At 40.2% G+C, this 18,320-nt stretch overlaps 1 pseudogene; it reads left to right on the top strand.

Annotated features, from left to right (window-relative positions):
• Positions 1–8,131: 8,131 nt before the first annotated feature.
• On the top strand, positions 8,132–17,944 carry LOC105868329 (uncharacterized; annotated as a pseudogene).
• The last annotated feature ends 376 nt before the right edge of the window (positions 17,945–18,320 follow it).

The following is an 18,320-nucleotide window of genomic DNA, read 5'->3' as shown; positions in this document are numbered from 1 at the left end:
TGTGAACGGCTTAAACTCTCCACTCAAAATACATAGGCTGGCTGAATGGATAAGAAAATACAGACCAAGTATATGCTGTCTCCAGGAAACACATCTAACCTGCAAGGATGCATATAGACTAAAAGTAAAAGGGTGGAGAACAGTAGTCCAGGCAAGTGGAAGCCAAAACAAGGCTGGTGTGGCAGTTCTAATTTCAGATGATTTAGTTTTTAAAGCAACAAAAGTAGTGAAAGACAAAGAGGGTCATTATATAATGGTGAAGGGCACAGTTCAACAAGAAGAGATAACATTTTAAATATACATGCACCCAACTTAGGTGCAGCCAGATTCATAAAGCAAACCTTACTGAATCTAAGCAAATGGATTAATAGCAACTTCATAATCACCGGTGATTTCAACAGCCCACAGATGGCTTGAGACAGATCCTCCAAACAGAAAATTAATAAAGAAATAATGGACTTAAACAAAACTCCAGAACAATTGGGTCTGACTGACATTTACAGAACATTCAACCCCAAATCCACTGAATATACATTCTTCTCATCAGCTCATGGGACATTCTCTAAGATTGACCATATCCTAGGACACAAAGTAAACCTCAAGAAATTTAAAAAAATAGAAATCATACCATGTACCTTCTCAGATCACAGTGGAATAAAACTAGAAATCAACCCTAACAGAAACTCACACTTCTACACAAAAACGTGGACATTCAACAACCTCCTCCTAAATGATTACTTCATAAATGAAGAAATCAAGATGGAAATAAAAAAATTCTATGAAGAAAACGACAATGGAGAGACAAGTTATCAACTCCTCTGGGACACGGCTAAAGCAGTTCTGAGAGGAAAGTTTATCTCCATAAATACCTATAAACAAAAGTCAAAAAGATTGCAAATAGACAATCTAATGAAACGACTCAAAGAGATGTAAAAAAGAAGAACAGACCAGCCTCAAACCCAGCAGAAGAAGTGAAATCAACAGGATCAAATCAGAACTAAACGAAATTGAAAACAGGGAAGCTATTCAGGAGATTAATAAAACAAAAAGCTGGTTCTTGAAAAAATAAACAAAATTGACATGCCACTGGCTAAACTAATGAAAAGCAGAAAAGAAAATCTCTAATAAGCTCCATCAGGAACAAAAAAGGAGATATCACAACTGATCCCAAAGAGATACAAGATATAATTTATGAATACTACAAAAATCTTTATGCACACAAACTGGAAAACGTGGAGGAAATGGACAAATTTCTAGAAACACACAGCCTCCCTAGGCTGAACCAGAAAAAAATAGATTTCCTAAACAGACCAATCTCAAGAGCTGAAATAGAAACAGCAATTAAAAATCTCCCTAAAAAGAAAAATCCCAGTCCCTATGGCTTCACACCCAAATTTTACCACACTTACAAAGAAGAACTAGTACCTATCTTGCAGAAAATATTCCACAACATCGAGAAGAACAGAAACCTCCCCGACACCTTTTATGAAGCAAATATTACTCTGATACCAAAACCAGGAAAGGATGCGACAAAAAAAGAAAAGTACAGACCAATATCCCATATGAATACAGATGCAAAAATTTTCAACAAAACCTTAGCTAACTGAATCCAGACGCTTATCAAAAAAATAATCCATCACGACCAAGTCGGCTTCATCCCAGGGATGCAAGGATAGTTCAACATACATAAATCTATAAATGCAATTCACCACATAAACAGAAGCAAAAACAAAGACCACATGATTCTTTCAATAGATGCAGAAAAAGCTTTTGACAAAATTCAACACCCCATCATGATACGAACACTTAATAAAATAGTCATAGAAGGGACATACCAAAAATGATAGAAGCCATATATGACAGACCCATAGCCAACCTCATACTGAATGGGGAAAAATTGAAAGCATTCCCACTTAGAACTGGAGCCAGACAAGGCTTCCCACTATCTCCACTTCTATTCAACATAGTGCTGGAAGTCCTGGCTACAGCAATCAGACAAGAAAGTGGAATTAAAGGTATCCAAATAGGGGCAGAAGAGATGAAACTTTCATTGTTTGCTGATGATATGATATTATATCTAGAAAACCCCAAAGATTCAACCAAGAAACTCCTGGAACTGATCAATGAATTTAGTAAAGTCTCAGGATACAAAATCAATACACAGAAATCAGAGGCATTCATATATGCCAACAACAACCAAATTGAGAACCAAATCAAAGACTCAATTCCCTTCATAAAAGCAACAAAGAAATTAAAGTACTTAGGAATATACTTAACCAAGGAGGTAAAAGACCTCTACAGGGAGAACTATGAAACACTGAAGAAGGAAATAGCAGAGGATATAAACAGATGGAAATCCATTTCATGCTCATGGATCGGCATACTGAACATCATTAAAATGTCTATACTACCCAAACTGATCTACAGATTCAATGCAATACCTATTAAATTCCCATCAGCGTTCTTCACAGATATAGACAAGATAATTTTACGCTTCGTAGGGAACCAAAGAAGACCCCGGATACCAAAAGTAATTCTAGGCAACAAAAACAAAATGGGAGTTATCAATATGCCAGATATCAAACTATACTAAAGCTGTAGTAATTAAAACAATATGGTATTGGCATAAAAATAGAAATATTGACCAGTGGAACATATCTGAGAATCCTGATATAAAACCATCCTCATATAGCCATCTAATCTTTGAAAGGAGACAAAATCATATGCTGGGGAAAAGAATCCCTTTTCAATAAACTGGATAGTCACCTATAGAATGCTGAAGCAGGACCCACACCTTTCACCTCTCACAAAAATCAACTCACGCTGGATAACAGACTTAAACCTAAGGTATGAAACTATTAGAATTCTAGAGGAAAATGTTGGAAACACTCTCCTAGACATCGGCCTAGGCAAAGAATTTATGAAAAGTCCCCGAATGCAATCACAGCTGCAACAAAAATAAATGCTTGGGACATGATCAAACTAAAATACTTCTGCACAGCCAAAGAAACAGTCATGAAAGTAAACAGACAACCTACAGAATGGGAGAAAATTTTTGCATCCTACGCATCCGGTAAGGGGCTGATAACTAAAATATACTTAGAACTCACGAAAATCAGCAAGAAAAAAATCAAATAACCCTATTAAAAAGTGGGCAAAGGACTTGAACAGAAACTTTTCTAAAGAAGACAGAAGAATGGCCAACAAATATATGAAAAAATGCTCAACATCTCTAATCATCAGGGAAATGCAAATCAAAACCACAATGAGATATCACTTAACTCCAGTGAGAATGGCCTTTATCAAAATGTCTCCAAATAACAAATGCTGGCATGGATGCGGAGAGAGAGGAACACTCCTACACTGCTGGTGGGACTGCAAGCTAGTCCAACCTCTGTGGAAAGCAATATGGAGATACCTTAAAGTGATTCAAGTGGATCTACCATTTTATCCAGCAATCCTATTGCTGGGCTTCTACCCAAAAGATCCAATGACACTCTACAAAAAAGACACCTGCACTCGAATGTTTATAGCAGCATAATTCATAATTGCAAGGCTGTGGAAACAGCCCAAGTGCCCATCAATCTAAGAATGGATTAATAAAATGTGGTATATGTATACCATGGAGTACTATTCAGCTCTAAGAAACAATGGTGATATAGCACATCTTATATTTTCCTGGTTAGAGCTGGAACCTATACTACTAATTGAAGTATCACAAGAATGGAAAAACAAGCACCACATACACTCCCAAGAAAACTGGTTTAACTGAGCAGCACCTAAGTGGACACATAGGTACTACAGTAATAGGGTATTGAGCAGGGGGGAGGGGGGAAGGTTAGGGGGCGGGTATATACATCCATAATGAGTGAGATGTGCACCATCTGGGGGATGGTCATGCTGGAAACTTAGACTTGTGGGGGTAGGGGGGGAAAGGGCATTATTGAAACCTTAAAATCTGTACCCCCATAATATGCTGAAATAAAAAAAAATGTATTCCACAAAAAAAAAAGCATATAGTTGTGGATCATATGTAGACCTGTGCAAGGAATAAATAAAACTCCCCCCACACTATCCATCTGCATGTTCTCTAACTAGGAGTTTAATAATGGCATTTGGTCTTGTGGCTGATCTGATTGACCATGGGTTTGGACCTAGACTAATCAATCAGAATTCAGCAGAGGCAGATTACAAACAACAGGGCACTGTGTGCTCGTGGTCCTTGCCCCTTTCCCAATATCTGGGGATTGTAAGTACAGGAAGGGGTGGCTTGATGATTGTTTCTTTAACTTTACCTTCTGGGTTCTGTGTCTGCTGCAAGATATGTGTACAGGAATTGTTCCTTGTAAACGGGGTGGGTCCTGCTCCCCTGCCTTCCACCCCATCACGATTTACACAGGCACCATGGTGTACCCCAGACTTCCTGGGAAGCTTTCCCTTGTTTGCACCTCTTTTCTGTGCCATCCGCAGGACTCTTCTTGCTCCTATAATTCAACTTCTCTTCCCAGTAATATGCAGAATTACTTACCTCTAAATGGTGGATATTTACAGCAGAGGAGATCTGGAGGAAATCTTGAAGTTTTATTGTTTTCTTTTACCTTTTTCTTCTAGTGTCTGGGAGGTTAGCATTAGTATAGAGCTTTATTTCTCCCCTGATATTTATCTGCAAGAGGCCTGAAAAGCAGGAACCACAAAACCCTATTTAGTTTTCTTAATCTGTCTGTCTATAGTAATATATGAGAGTGTGAGCCAGTAAGGATATAAAAGGCACCCAGGGATCAGGCTGAATGAATTGAGAGAATATTCCTCATCCCTCAGGGCCCAACCCCCAGAGATACTTGTGGGTCCTGGCCACCATTAGAGATACTTCATGGCAGATGGGTTGGCATCTCACCTGCTTAAAGCCTAGGCACAGGGATATCATCTATGTCACTCTGTGTGTGGTGTGTATGATAATGAATGTGTCATAGACATTCAGGCAGCCTGGCAAACAATACCTTAGCTTTATAAGACACTGGAGCAACCCTTGAGTCAGTAGAGTCAGTAGCTGTAGCATAGACCATGCCCTATTTGTGACAACACAATTAAACACAATAGAAATATTGGCTTTTTCTGTTAGCCTTCATTGTACCAAAGGAACATTACCAAAAAGAGGAGAGGTGGAAAGAAGCTAAGAAATTCATCCAGCCCATCCTCTGCTTTATATGGTACCATACGAGTTTACAAACTAGACTAGATCTTTCCTTGGGGGCCAATGCTGTAGACAAATGAGCTTCATTGCATGGCCTCACTTGAGAGTTCATGTATCATGTCAAAGTGCAGAAACAGATTAGTTTAATGAGTTACCATGGTTACAATAAAAAAGGGAAGAACTCGAGTGGGAATGACCAAAGCCTCCCTGGTTTTAGCAGTTGGTGCACAGACTTCCACTAATTCTTCTGGGAGAAGGATTCAACTAGGCTTAGCTGACCTGCGTCTGCTAGTCCTTCAAATGCACATAATTTCATGCCAATTTTCAGTTATATTTTATCACATATTATAAGATTTACTGGTTTTCTACAGAATATTTGGAAACTATACAGGCCTAAAAGCTAATCTGTAAAGAAGAGGAAATAAGGTCTTAATTCAATTATCTAGAACATTTTAGAGTTATTTATGTTATGTAACATAATGCCTCTTATGCTATCAAGAAGAAGAAAGCTGGCTGGATGCGGTGGCTCACGCCTGTAATCCTAGCACTCTGGGAAGCCATGTCAGGTGGATCGCTCAAGGTCAGGAGTTCAAAACCAGCCTGAGCACAAGGGGAACCCCGTCTTTACTAAAAATACAAAGAAATTATTGGCCAACTAAAAACACAGAAAAAAAAATTATCTGGGCATAGTGGTGCATGCCTGTAGTCCCAGCTACTTGGGAGGCTGAGGAAGGAGGATCTTTTGAACCCAGGAGTTTGAGGTTGCTGTGAGCTAGGCTGACGCCACGGCACTCTAGCCTGGGCAGCAGAGTGAGACACTATAAGAAGAAGAAGAAGAAAGAAGAAGAGGAAGAGGAAGAGGAAGAGGAAGAAGGAGGAGGAGGAGGAGGAGGAGGAGAAGAAGAAGAAGAAGAGGAGGAGGAGGAGGAGGAGGAGGAGGAGGAGGAGGAGGAGGAGGAGGAATTTCTATATATAGTAGAGATAGGGTCTCGTTCTTGCTCAGACTGGTTTCAAACTCCTGACCTTGAGCAATCCGCCCTCCTCGGCCTCACATAGCGCTAGGATTACAGGTGCGAGCCACCGCGCCTGGCCTGGAAGGCCATTCTCTTTCAGCTAAAAGTGCCTGTGGGAAATGTGGAACCATGTCTACATACCATACTTTTCAGCTGCTTTGTCCTCAGTTGCCTCTATAGGGCCAACCTTGTGGGCCCAGAAGTTTCAAGGTTAGCTCAGTGCCTAGGAGGCACTTTTCTTACCTTCTCTACTTCCTCCCATTTGCAATGACTCAGTAGCACCAGAGTGGGAAGGTCTGCAGGAACCAGAACCCCAATTGGAGGAGGCCATACATGACACACCAATGATGTCTGCACCAGCATAAATGGATTTTCCTACTGAGGGAGTTGATGTGCAGAGGCAGTAAAATGACTGCTTTTTAACTGGCCACCTGGGAAATATCAGTGTGCCTGGCCCTGAGCTTCTCAAGGATCACCTGTTGTAGGACCACATTCCACAAGGGGAGGAAGGGCCTGGAATGGATCCTGCAGTCAATTGGTTCCTCTGCAGAGTGTCATTCTGGGAACATACAGGTCAACATCCTTCCCTACAGTTCAAGCTAACCAGATGATCTGATCACAGGCACTGGGTACAGATAAAAAGTGCTCACTTTTTTATAAGGCCAATGGAAGCCTTGAACACTGTTGTCATTCAATAATAATAAGAACCCTGTGACTCCTCTAAGACCTCCTCTGAAGGAGGCTTTACAAAGGGCCAGATATTAAAACAAGCTCGGATTTTATAGGGAAGGGGAAGTATAACCCTCAGAGCAAACGATAAGAGCAGTATCACCATAGGCTATTGTGACCCTGTGTGATTGAGCACATGCACTTACACAAAAACACTTCATCAGAGCAGAAGAAAATAATTTGCACCTTTTCTATGAGAACAAGAATTTCCAAATCATGGAAGAGTTAATATACCAAATGGACATCAGAGAATGACATGCCCTGGAAGAATTCCAGTCTGAACCACTCAAGAAGCATTGAATTTTTGGGGACATTTATAAAGCATTCATTCCAGGATTAGAACCCCGAAGATTTCAGTTCCTTTTAGCTGATCATTCTGACTCTGGGTGGGTCTCACAAAGGAGGCAGGAAAGAAGGTGATGGATGAATGTAGCTATTGCTGTTGGCATTGCAGCTGTTAGGTGTTGCTTAGGCAGGACTTGTCTCTCTTGGCGATGGCAGTTCCTTAGTCAGTGACTGGACAGCTCCCATATCTATAAAACCACAATCCCTGTTGCTTGCCTTTCTTTCTCTTTCACTTTATAGATATGGGACTCATTCACATGGACTATTTAAGAAGCTGGGAATTCCTGGGCCCACACCTTTGCCTATTGTGGGAAATGTTCTGTCTTACCACAAGGTGGGTTTTTTTGAACTCTCTTTTGCTTCTTATGGTTGCAAACACCAGCTTATTCCATTGGGAAAAATACCCCCATTTTCTGAGGTTTAACACTTCAGAAATGATGTGTAGACCCCACCCAGGGGATAGCCAGGTCCACCCTGGGGTCTGTTGTCTTCTCTTGGGAGCCTCAGGTTTCCCTCAGCTGAACAGGGCAGATCTCTGGCAGATCCGGACTTAATGTTCAGAGCTTGATGTTCAGACTTTTTGAGCAAAGTCTTTTTGGCTAGTGCATATTCACAGAAAGGTATAGTCATACTTAATATTAGGAGAAATGCAGGAAGGGGGACCCCTAGTAGTGGCCCATTAAGCTGTGTGCACAACACTCAAACTTTCTTATTTAGCAAGAACAATTGAGTTGCCTTGTTTTCCTTCCTCCTGTGACACAGAAAATGTCGGTCGCCGAGACAAGGCTGCTTGCCGCCTCCCTGTCGCTCCACATCTCTGTGGGCTAGCGCCACACGTGGCCAGTTAGAGGGCATGCTGCTGGGGCTGGCCCCCGCAGCAGAGAGCCACCGGGACCCCGTGTGCGGGAATGCCCCCAGGCCCGCGAGCCGCTGCCTGTTTCCCGGCCACACTGCTTGCGTGATCCTGATTGGGTAATTTTTGAATCCCACTATTGTTGATTGGATGTTAAAGCTTGATTTGATTGGATGTTAAAGCTTGATGTTAATTGGATGTTAAAGCTTGTAGTGGATTAGACGCTTATTGAGCCCTACCAAGGGTATAAAAGTAGGAGGAGACCAAGGAAGGGGGGGTCAGAAGATCAGAAGACACGAAGAGATCTGTAACACTAGGTGTGCTGAGCCTTTTGGGGAGGAATAAAGGCTGTTCTCCGACTCTTTGTGTGCCACTTGGTTCTTTCCCAGGTCAAGAGCTGTAACACTAGCTGTACACATTGCCACAATACCTGCACAGGTTGGAAACTTCAGTTTTTTATGCAGCCCTTTTATTCATGGGGTAATTTGCACCTACTTGAATTCTCTCAAGAACTGCTGAATTCCCTCTGGGTACTTCATAGTTGTACCCTTGTTGGACTCTCCATGGTGTATTTTGGAACTTAACCAGGCAAAAGAAGAGAGTTCTGCTTTGTTTCTTTTCCTTGAAAGGCAGCATCCTCTGGGTGAGTCTGAGCAGGGAGTGGATATACCTGAGACGAGGTTGTGGTTGTCCATTGACTTCAGATACTTAGCCATGAAATGAACTTTGTTTCGTTTTCTTTTGTTTTAACAAAAGCAGACTCACTTTTGCAAAATGTCTAGAAAGGAGACGAGTTGACAAAATTACAAAGAATTGCCGGGCTTGGTGAATCAGACTCATAATCCCAGCACTCTGGGAGGCTAGGCAGGAGGATCGCTTGAGGTCAGAAGTTCCAGACTAGCCTTAGCAAAAGTGAAAAATAAAAAAAAATTAGCCATGCATGGTGGTATGTGCCTGTAGTCCCAGCTGTGAGGGAATAGGATTTCTTGAGTCCAGGAACCTCAGGTTGCTGTGAGTTAGGCTTATGCCACCACACTTTGGTGAAGGCAACACAGCAAGACACTGTCTGAAAAAAAAAATTACCAAGAATTTAAATTAATTGTACTATAAGTGTCATAAGTACTGTGAATTTTGGCCAAGCCACTATGGCTAATTCTTCACCCAGGGCCTGGCCTCTGAACATAAAGTCAGCAGCTCACACCCATGAGGCGACCAGCAAAGCCTGTGTGCAGGCTGGTCTCTGGCCCCGATTTCATGTCCCACACACCTCAGGCTTCTTGCTCAGATTCGAATTCTCCCAACTCAGGCATTTCTTGCCTAATTACTGCCTAAGATTCCATATTTTTCCCTCTGTAAAAGCAATAATGCCCTGTTCACCTTGGTAAGATCAACACTTTACTAAGTGTTTCCCAAAATCCATATTTGAGTGATCTTCTTTTGCATAGTGACAATATCACAACTGAAACACAGCACCAGGAAGATTTGTTTTTAAGCTGCAGAAGTGAAGACTTGCAGCAAGTGTGGTAATTTGTCCTGTGTGAAGAAGCTGCGTTTCCTGATCTTTTCCATTTTGAATGAGACAGCAGGAGGTGAGCCCATTTTGTCCTTTCCTCAGTCACTTATTACTAATTTTCTCAGTCAACAACATGCCTTAGACTGATATAAACCTGTAGACCAAAAGAGGTCCCTGATGTCTTTGACTTCCCAATTCCACTAGAATTCTAGAAAAATTCCTGAGATAAATGGAAGGGATGGTGAAAGAGATGAAAGAATGTGAATTTCCCTAGACACCTGATCACTCTCCCTCAGCCTCAGTTTCCTCACATGCCCATGGAGGTCACCATTCAGAAGATTATGAGACGTTAGAAAGAATACATGCATCTGCAAAAACATTTCAGAAATACGGGGAGTTATTTAGTATTCATAAACAAAGGAAAGTCATTGTGTATCTACAATATTTGGAGAAAATTCAAGAGTGACAGTGAATCATCCATTGCAATTATTTCCTCTATTTCTCTCCATTTCCCTGAACATCTCTGAACAAAAGGTTTCTTCTAACTTCCAGTGAAACGTAGTGAGCCTGATTATTTCAGGTTTCACTCTTTTTTGCCCCAATTAGAGGCAGGGTTAAAGATATTTAAAATAACAATTGAATTTTATTTTGTTTCTTCTCCCAGGGATTTCGGAAATTTGATGAAGAATGTTACAAAAAGTATAGGGAAATGTGGGGATGAGTATTCTGGAAACTTATCATGCGGAAAATGTCAGGCGCCGGGATGTGGCTGCTTGCCGCCTCCCTGTAGCTCTGCATCTCCAGGGGCCAGTGCTGCGCGTGGCCAGTTGGAGGGTATGCTGCTGGGGTGGCACAGAGCCGCCCAGGACCCCGCGTGGCGGAATGCCCCTAGGCCCATGTGCCGCTGCCTGTTTCTGGCCACGCTGCTTGTGTGATCCTGATTGGTTAATTTTTGAATCCCACTTGTTTTTGATTGAATGTTAAAGTTTGTTGTTGATTGGATGCTAAAGCTTGTAGTTGATTAGACGCTTCTTGAGCCCTACCAAGGGCATAAAAGCAGGAGCAGAAAACGCGGAAGGGTCAAAATATCAGAAGATACGAAGAGAGCTGTAACACTAGGTGTGCTGAGCCTGTTGTAGAAGAATAAAGGCTGTTCTCCAACTCATCATATGCCGCTTGGTTCTTTCCCCAGTCAAACGAATAAGAGCTGTAACAAGAGCTGTAACACTAGCTGTACACATTGCCGCAACACTTCCATTAGATAGACTTGCTGCTATGATGATATACCCCACATACAAAGGACAATCTCAGCCCAGAGCCTATTGGGATGAAGCTGCTGTCAACCAACCAACCAACCAAACAAACAAACAAAAAAACAGACAGAGGCTCTCTGAGAGAAAAATATATTTATTTGGGAATAAAGCATTGGAATGGAAATGTACATGCTATAGCAAACTATGTGCCTATTCAGGGAAGTAAAGGAAGAAAAAGATTGTTAAAGGAAAAATAAGCAGGATAACAGAATTATTTTGAAGTAATTATATGTAGCTACAAAGATCAATAACAAGGGGACACCATTCCGAGGTTGGACAGGCAGTTACTGGGCAGATGTCCTCCCTGAAGTACTTTTACTCTAACAATACTGTGCTCTTTGTTCAAGGTGTGGTTTTTCTAGAGTATTTTGTGACAGTTTTCTTTTTAGCCATGCAAGCATGAGAATGCTCTCTTCATAGCCTTCCCAGGATCTTTCTGGTTTTATTTATTTTTATAACATCAGGGTGGCTCCATTTTGTTCTGACAACTTTCACACTGTCTATTGGAAAGCTTTCTGAGGCTTATCCTACCAAGAATTCCATAGGTAAAACCAGGTGTTGAGGTCTGCAGTCTCAATGAAGCTGAGAACGTTGCAGGTGACCACTTTTCTCCAGGTTTGATGGCCCAGGGACTCCCAGCATCACTTTCTGTCCAGTGACTGGCTTTTTATCTCTTCTTTTTCCTACCTTAGGTTACCTTCAATTGCATGAAATGCATCATTTCAGATCATTATAATACGTGCTCATAAATGCATGGCATTAACTCCCTCCCACAGTGAATCATTTTTCAATAAAACCAAATTCTTAAATTAAATTTTTGGGTTTAATACGTGCTTTTCAAAGAAGAGCTGGGAGATAGAGATGAACAGATTGGTAAATCATTTATCATCTGTTTTTCTTTTTCCTTTGTCTGCAAGTGTGGAGCTTTCTTTTGTGCTGTTTTTTAAATTTAAGCGAAGACGTTTCAAGAGAAGTATGTTCAAGTTTTTCTTTGTCTACTCCATTCTATTGACTTTGAAGAAGAGACACAGAATATATTAGACCACCGTGTTCCCCAGTGGGCTAATGGACTTTATAATTTTGAGGGTGGCCTCATCCAACTGCAGCAGCTGTTCCCTTTCCAAAGCTGCTGGGGGCTTGGTGAGAGCCACAGAAGAGGTGCGATCCTGTGTACACTACAAGCAAATGGGAGAAGGTTTCTCCTCTTCCTTCGTACCTCAGAACAAAAGGTTTCCTGTTATTTCTCACCATGATCTTGTAGAAGAGCTATTTTGTATTTAAATGTGTCTTCCCCACTTGAGCCACATTTCCCTTCATTCTGTGAAGACTCCAGGGGCTTCTGTGGTCAGAACCTTGCTGTGTGTCCTACCCTAACTTGAACTAGGACCTAATGTTGCTGTGTATCATACAACTGGGGTATGGATTATGTAATGTCAGGATCAAAGTCTGGATTCCTGGGTGTGGCTGCAGCTGCAGAATTAGGCTTGTAGAGTTTAATCAGCTCTGTTGTCCTGACACAGGGTATATGAAGGTCAATGGCCTGTGCTGGCTATCACGGATCCTGACATGATCAAAACAGTGCTAGTGAAAGAGTGTTATTCTGTCTTCACAAACTGGTGGGTACACATCCATGTCTTAACTTTATACCTTTATTTTTTTATTTATTAATTTTTTATTTTTAAATATTGATTGATTCACAGGAAATTGTCAAAAAGTGGTACAAGGAGTTTCCTGTACTACACTCCATCCTGTTTCCCCCAATGGAACATTTTGCATCAGTATAAATCTAGTATATTCCTATCACTATAGTTACAGGAAATCAACACTGATATCCACAGAGCGTTTTCAGGTTTCCTTAGTGTTCTGTGTCCTCATTTTTGTGGATGTGTGTGTGTGTGTGTGTGTGTGTGTGTGTAGCTCTATGCAAATTTATCACATTCATAGATTTACATAACCACCAGCACGATGATGACACAGAAGTCCTCCATCACCATGATGCTCACTGCTGCTGTTCTACAATCATGATGTGTAGCTTGTCTTTTTCTCTTAACAAGGCTTTTATCAGAGCAAATAATTTTTAACTTTGAGTAGGCCAGTTCATCATTTTTTTCCTTTTATGGATGGTGCGTTGGTGTCAAGTCTGAAAGATCTTCCTCAGCCCTGCTATATTGTTGTTGGCTTTTCTAAAGGTTTTATAGTTGTATGCTTTACAGTAATATCTATGATCCAATTTTTGGAAAATTTTTGTGTAAAGCATGAGGTTTAGCTCCAGGTCCATTTCTTGTGGCCTATGGCTGTCCAAATGTTCCAACACCATTTTGGAAAGGCTGTCCTCACTCCATTGAATTGGTTTTTACAGCTTTGTTAAAAATCATTTGGGCCTCTTTGTGTGTGTCTGTTTCTCATTCTCTATTCTGTTCCATTGATGACTGTATCTATCCCTCATCCAGTACCACACTGTCCTGACTACACTAGCTGTACAGTAAGTCTGAACAGCATGTAGATTCACACCTACCACTTTATTTCTTTTTCTAGAGGACTTCTAGCAATTCCCAAAATAGGAAACAGAATTATCTTTCTTTTTCCTGTATCCCTATGAAAAAAAATTAAAGAAAAGGACTTTCAAGTAATTGTATCATTTCTTCAAAATGCATTCAAAATCTTTTATGTATTATCTATAATTTTTAAAAAATTACTACCTCAAGTTATTCCTTTTTCAAGTTGTTCATGCTATGCTGTATGTCAAAACTACTCTCAAGTAACCCACAGTCTGCCAAGGCTACCTGATGAACTGTCACCAGTCCCTTTTTCTCTGCACAGCCCTGAAGGAGGTACAGGTCTTGATCCCCACTATTACCCTGAAAGAAAATGTTTCCCACCAGGGCATCATTTCCATTTAAAAGGAGACTCAGATTTAGAGTCTGGAAACCACACCAGGTGGCTGGGTGACCTCAGACAAACACACACACAGAGGCTCAGAGGAGAGTAGGCATTTGGGATAAATCTACAATACATTGAGCACCTAGCAGGCTTGCTACCTGGGAGATAGTCACTTAATATTTGTTAAATAAGTGATGTCTATTTAACACATTTTTATGTGTGTGGAGATCTACAAAACTTATAAAGGACAAAATGTTTTTGATTTCAACTCCAACCTTTTGGTCCAGTGGGATTTATGAAAAGTGCCATCTCTCTATCTGAAGATGAAGAATGGAAGAGAATATGAGCGCTGCTGTCTCCAACCTTCACCAGCGGAAAACTGAAGGAGGTAAGAAAACACAAGGACTTCTACTTAGAAACTGAAAGTATGAACTAGGAACAGGGACAAAATAACATTATGGTCCCTTTCCAGGAGGTAGTCCACTAAGTTTGAGCTTCCTAAAAGTGGCCTTTTATTTTTATGTCCAGAAGAGACATGACAAAGTTCATTATAAAATATCACTTACTACTCCATGCTAGGGAAAGCCATGTCCTTCTGGGACTTGAGTGTACATGTTTAACTATGTGTGGTGTTGTGTTTTGTGCTTAGATGTTCACCATCATGAGCCAGTATGCAGATGTGTTGGTGAGAAACCTGAGGCAGGAAGCAGAGAAAGGCAAGACTGTCACCTTGAAGGAGTAAGTAGGAGCACAGTCTCAGGGTTCTGAGCTGTCATGAAACCCTTTAGCTGTAGTTTGTCTGACTTTGGGTCTCTGTCCTCCTTTGCCTGAGCTCCTTGAGCTCAGAGGTAGGACTATCTTGACTTAGTGTCTCCACCACGCCCAGCACAGGGCCAGCTGCATCACTGGCACATGATAACCACATCATGAGTGATTGGGATGGGAGATGATCCAGCAGGTAGTTCTGAAAGGCTGTGGTTCCTGACATCTGACAGTTCACACAGATTTATACGCACATCTTGTTGCATGTGTACTAGGAGAATGGTGAAGCAGTTCTCATTTCAATTTTCCATGTCTTTCAGCCTCTTTGGGGCCTACAGGATGGATGTGATCATGGGCACATCATTTGGGGTGAACATCGATTCCCTCAACAAACCACAAGATCCCTTTGTGGAAAAGACCAAGAAGCTCTTAAGATTTGATTTTTTAGATCCACTCTTTCTCACAATAAGTATGTAGACTATTATTTCTATTTCTCTCTCTTTTTTAAAATAACTACTTTATTGGGATATAATTCAAATACCATAGAATGTACACACTTAAAATGGACATTTCAATGATTGATAATACATTCAAACATATGTATAACCATTACCATTGTCAACTTTGGAATATTTTCATCAACCCAGGTACCTGCAATTTTTTTTTTTACTTTCTTAATATTACATTATTTTTTTATCTTTCTACTCTTTATTTTAGAATAATATAGGGGTATAAAATTTAGGTTACATATAGTGCTTGGTACCACCCAAGTGAGAGCTACATGTGTGCCCATCACTCAGACAGTGCATAGCTTACCCATCAGGTGTGAATATACCCATCTCCTCCTCCCCCTCCCACCTGTCTGACATACAATGAATATTACTTCAATATGTGCATGTAAGTGTTGATCAGTTAGTACCAATTTGGTGGTGAGTATATATGGTGCTTGTTTTTCCATTCAAGTGACACTTTGCTTCAGAGAATGGGCTCCAGCTCCATCCAGGATAATACAAGAGGTATTAGTTCACCATTGTTTTTGAGGGCTGAGTAGTACTCTGTGGTATACATATACCACATTTTATTAATCCACTCATATATTGATGGGCAGGTGGGTTGTTTACAAATAATTGCAATTATCAGTGTGCTGCTATAAACATTTCAGTGCAGATGTCTTTTTTATATCATGCCTTTTTTCCTTAGGATAGATGCTCAGTAGTGAGATTCTTGGATCAAATACTAGTTCTACTTTTAGTTCTATTTCTATAGTACTTTTAATAGAATTTTTACTAGTTTGCACTCCAACCAGCAGTGTATGAGTGTTTCTATCTCTCCACACCCATATCAATATTTGTTGTTTTTTGACTCTTTAATAAAAATAATTCTTGAGTTAAGGGATACCTCATTGTGTTTTTTATTTACATTTCCCTGATGATTAGAGATATTGAGCATGTTTTCATGTTTCTTGGCTATTTGTCTACCTTCTTTTGAAAGTTTCTGTACATGACCTTTGCACACTTTTTAATGGGTTTATTTGATTGTTACTTACTGATTTTCCTGAGTTCTATATAGATTCTAGTTATCAGCCCTTTATCAGATGTATAGCATGGAAATACTTTTCTCATTCTGTAGATTGCCTGTTCACTCTACTGATAGCTTCTGTGCCTGTGCAGAAAATTTTAATTTCATCAGGTCCCATTTATTGGTTTTTGTTGATGCTCTGATTGCTTTGTGGTTTTTTTTCACAAATTCTTTCCTTAGGCCAATGACTATAAGAGTGTTCCTAATGTTTTCTTCTAGAATTAATATGGTTTCCTGGCTTAGGTTTAAGTCTGTTATCCATCGCGAGTTGATTTTTGTGAGTGGTGAGAGGTGTGGATCCTGTTTCAGTCTTCTACATGTGGCTATCCAATTTTCCAAGGACCATTTAGTAAACAGGTATTCTTTTCCCCAATGTATGATTTTGTCTTCTTTGTCAGAGACCAGATGGATATAATGACGATGGTTTTAAGTCTGAATTCTCAGTCCTGTTCCAATTGGTCTTTGTTTCTGTTCTTGTGCCAGTACTATAACATTTTGGTTACCATAGCCTGGTATATTGATGCCTCCCAATTTGTTCTTTTTGCTTAAGGTTACTTTAATTATATGGGTTCTTCTCTGGTTCCATACAAAGCACAGAATTATTTTTTCTAGATCTCTGAAAAATGATGTTGGTAGTTTAACAGGGATTCCATTGAATCTTTAGATCACTTGAGTTACTGTAGACATTTTAACAATGTTGATTCTGCCAATCCATCAGCGTGGTATGGTTTTCCACTTCTCTATGTTCTCTGCTATTTCCCTCTTTAGTGTTTCATAGTTCTCCCTGTACAGGTCTGTGACCTCCTTAGTTCAATATATTCCTATGAATTTTATTTTCTTTGTTAGTATTGTGAAAGTCATTGAGTCTTTGATTTGGTTCTCAGTTTGACTGTTCTTACTGTATATGAATGCTACTGATTTGCTTACATTGATTTTATAACCTGAGACTTTGTTGAAATTCTTTATCAATTCAAGTAGTCTCGTGGCAGAATCTTTGGTGATTTACAGATATAAGATTATATCATCAGCAAAGATCAGTAGTTTGACTTCTTCTTGCTCCCATTTGGATGTCCTTGACTCCTGTGTCTTGTCTGGCTAAGACTTCCAGAATGTTGAATAGAAGTGGTGATAGAGCACAATCTTGTGTGGTTCCCGTTCTAAGCAGGAATGCTTTCAATTTTTCCCCATTCAATATGATGTCGGCCATGAGTTTGTCATATATGGCTCTTATCATTTTGAGATAAGTCCCATCTATGCCAGTTCTGTTAAGTTTTGTTAATATAAAAGGGTGAATTTTGTAGAATGCTTCTTATGCTATTGAGAAGATCATATTGTCTTTACTTTTACTTATGTTTATGTGGTGAATTACATTTATGGATTTGTATATGTTAAACCATCTCTTCATCTCTGGGATGAAGCCGACTTGATCATTATGGTTTATTTTTTTGTTGAGCAACTAAATTCCATTTGGTAGAATTTTATTGAGGATTTTGCATATCTATTGATAAGGGATATTGTTCTGTAGTTTTCTTTTTTTGTTGAGACCTTTCCTCGTTTTGGTATCACAGTGATGTCAGCTTCATAAAACGTGTTGGGGAGGATTCCTTCCATCTCAATATTGTGGAATAATTTCTGTAGGATAGGCACCAGTGCTTCTTTGTAAGTCTGGTAGAATGTGGGTATGAAACCAAATGGTCTAGGACTACTTTCTTAGGAAAGATGTTATTGCTGCTTCGATTTCTTCTTCTTTTTTTATTTCAGCATATTATGGGGGTACAGATTTTAAGGTTTCAAAAAATGCCCTTTCCCCCCCTCAAGTCTGAGTTTCCAGCGTGACCATCCCCCAGATGGTGCACATCTCACTCATTATGGATGTATATACCCACTCCCCCCTTCCCACCTGCCCAATACCCAATTACTGTAGTACCTATCTGTCCATTTAGGTGCTGCTCAGTTAATAGCAGTTTGCTGGTGAGTATATGTGCTTTTTGGTTTTCCATTCCTGGGAAACTTCACTTAGTAGTATGGGTTCCAGCTCTAACCAGGAAAATATAAGATGTGCTATATCACCATTGTTTCTTAGAGCTGAATAGTACTCCATGGTATACATATACCACATTTTATTAATCCATTCTTGGATTGA

This window comes from Microcebus murinus, chromosome 19, assembly GCF_040939455.1.
Source record: "Microcebus murinus isolate Inina chromosome 19, M.murinus_Inina_mat1.0, whole genome shotgun sequence".
Classification (NCBI taxonomy): Eukaryota; Metazoa; Chordata; class Mammalia; order Primates; family Cheirogaleidae; genus Microcebus; species Microcebus murinus.
The sequence above is the reverse complement of the archived record's forward strand: the minus strand, read 5'-3'. Positions and strand labels throughout refer to the sequence as shown.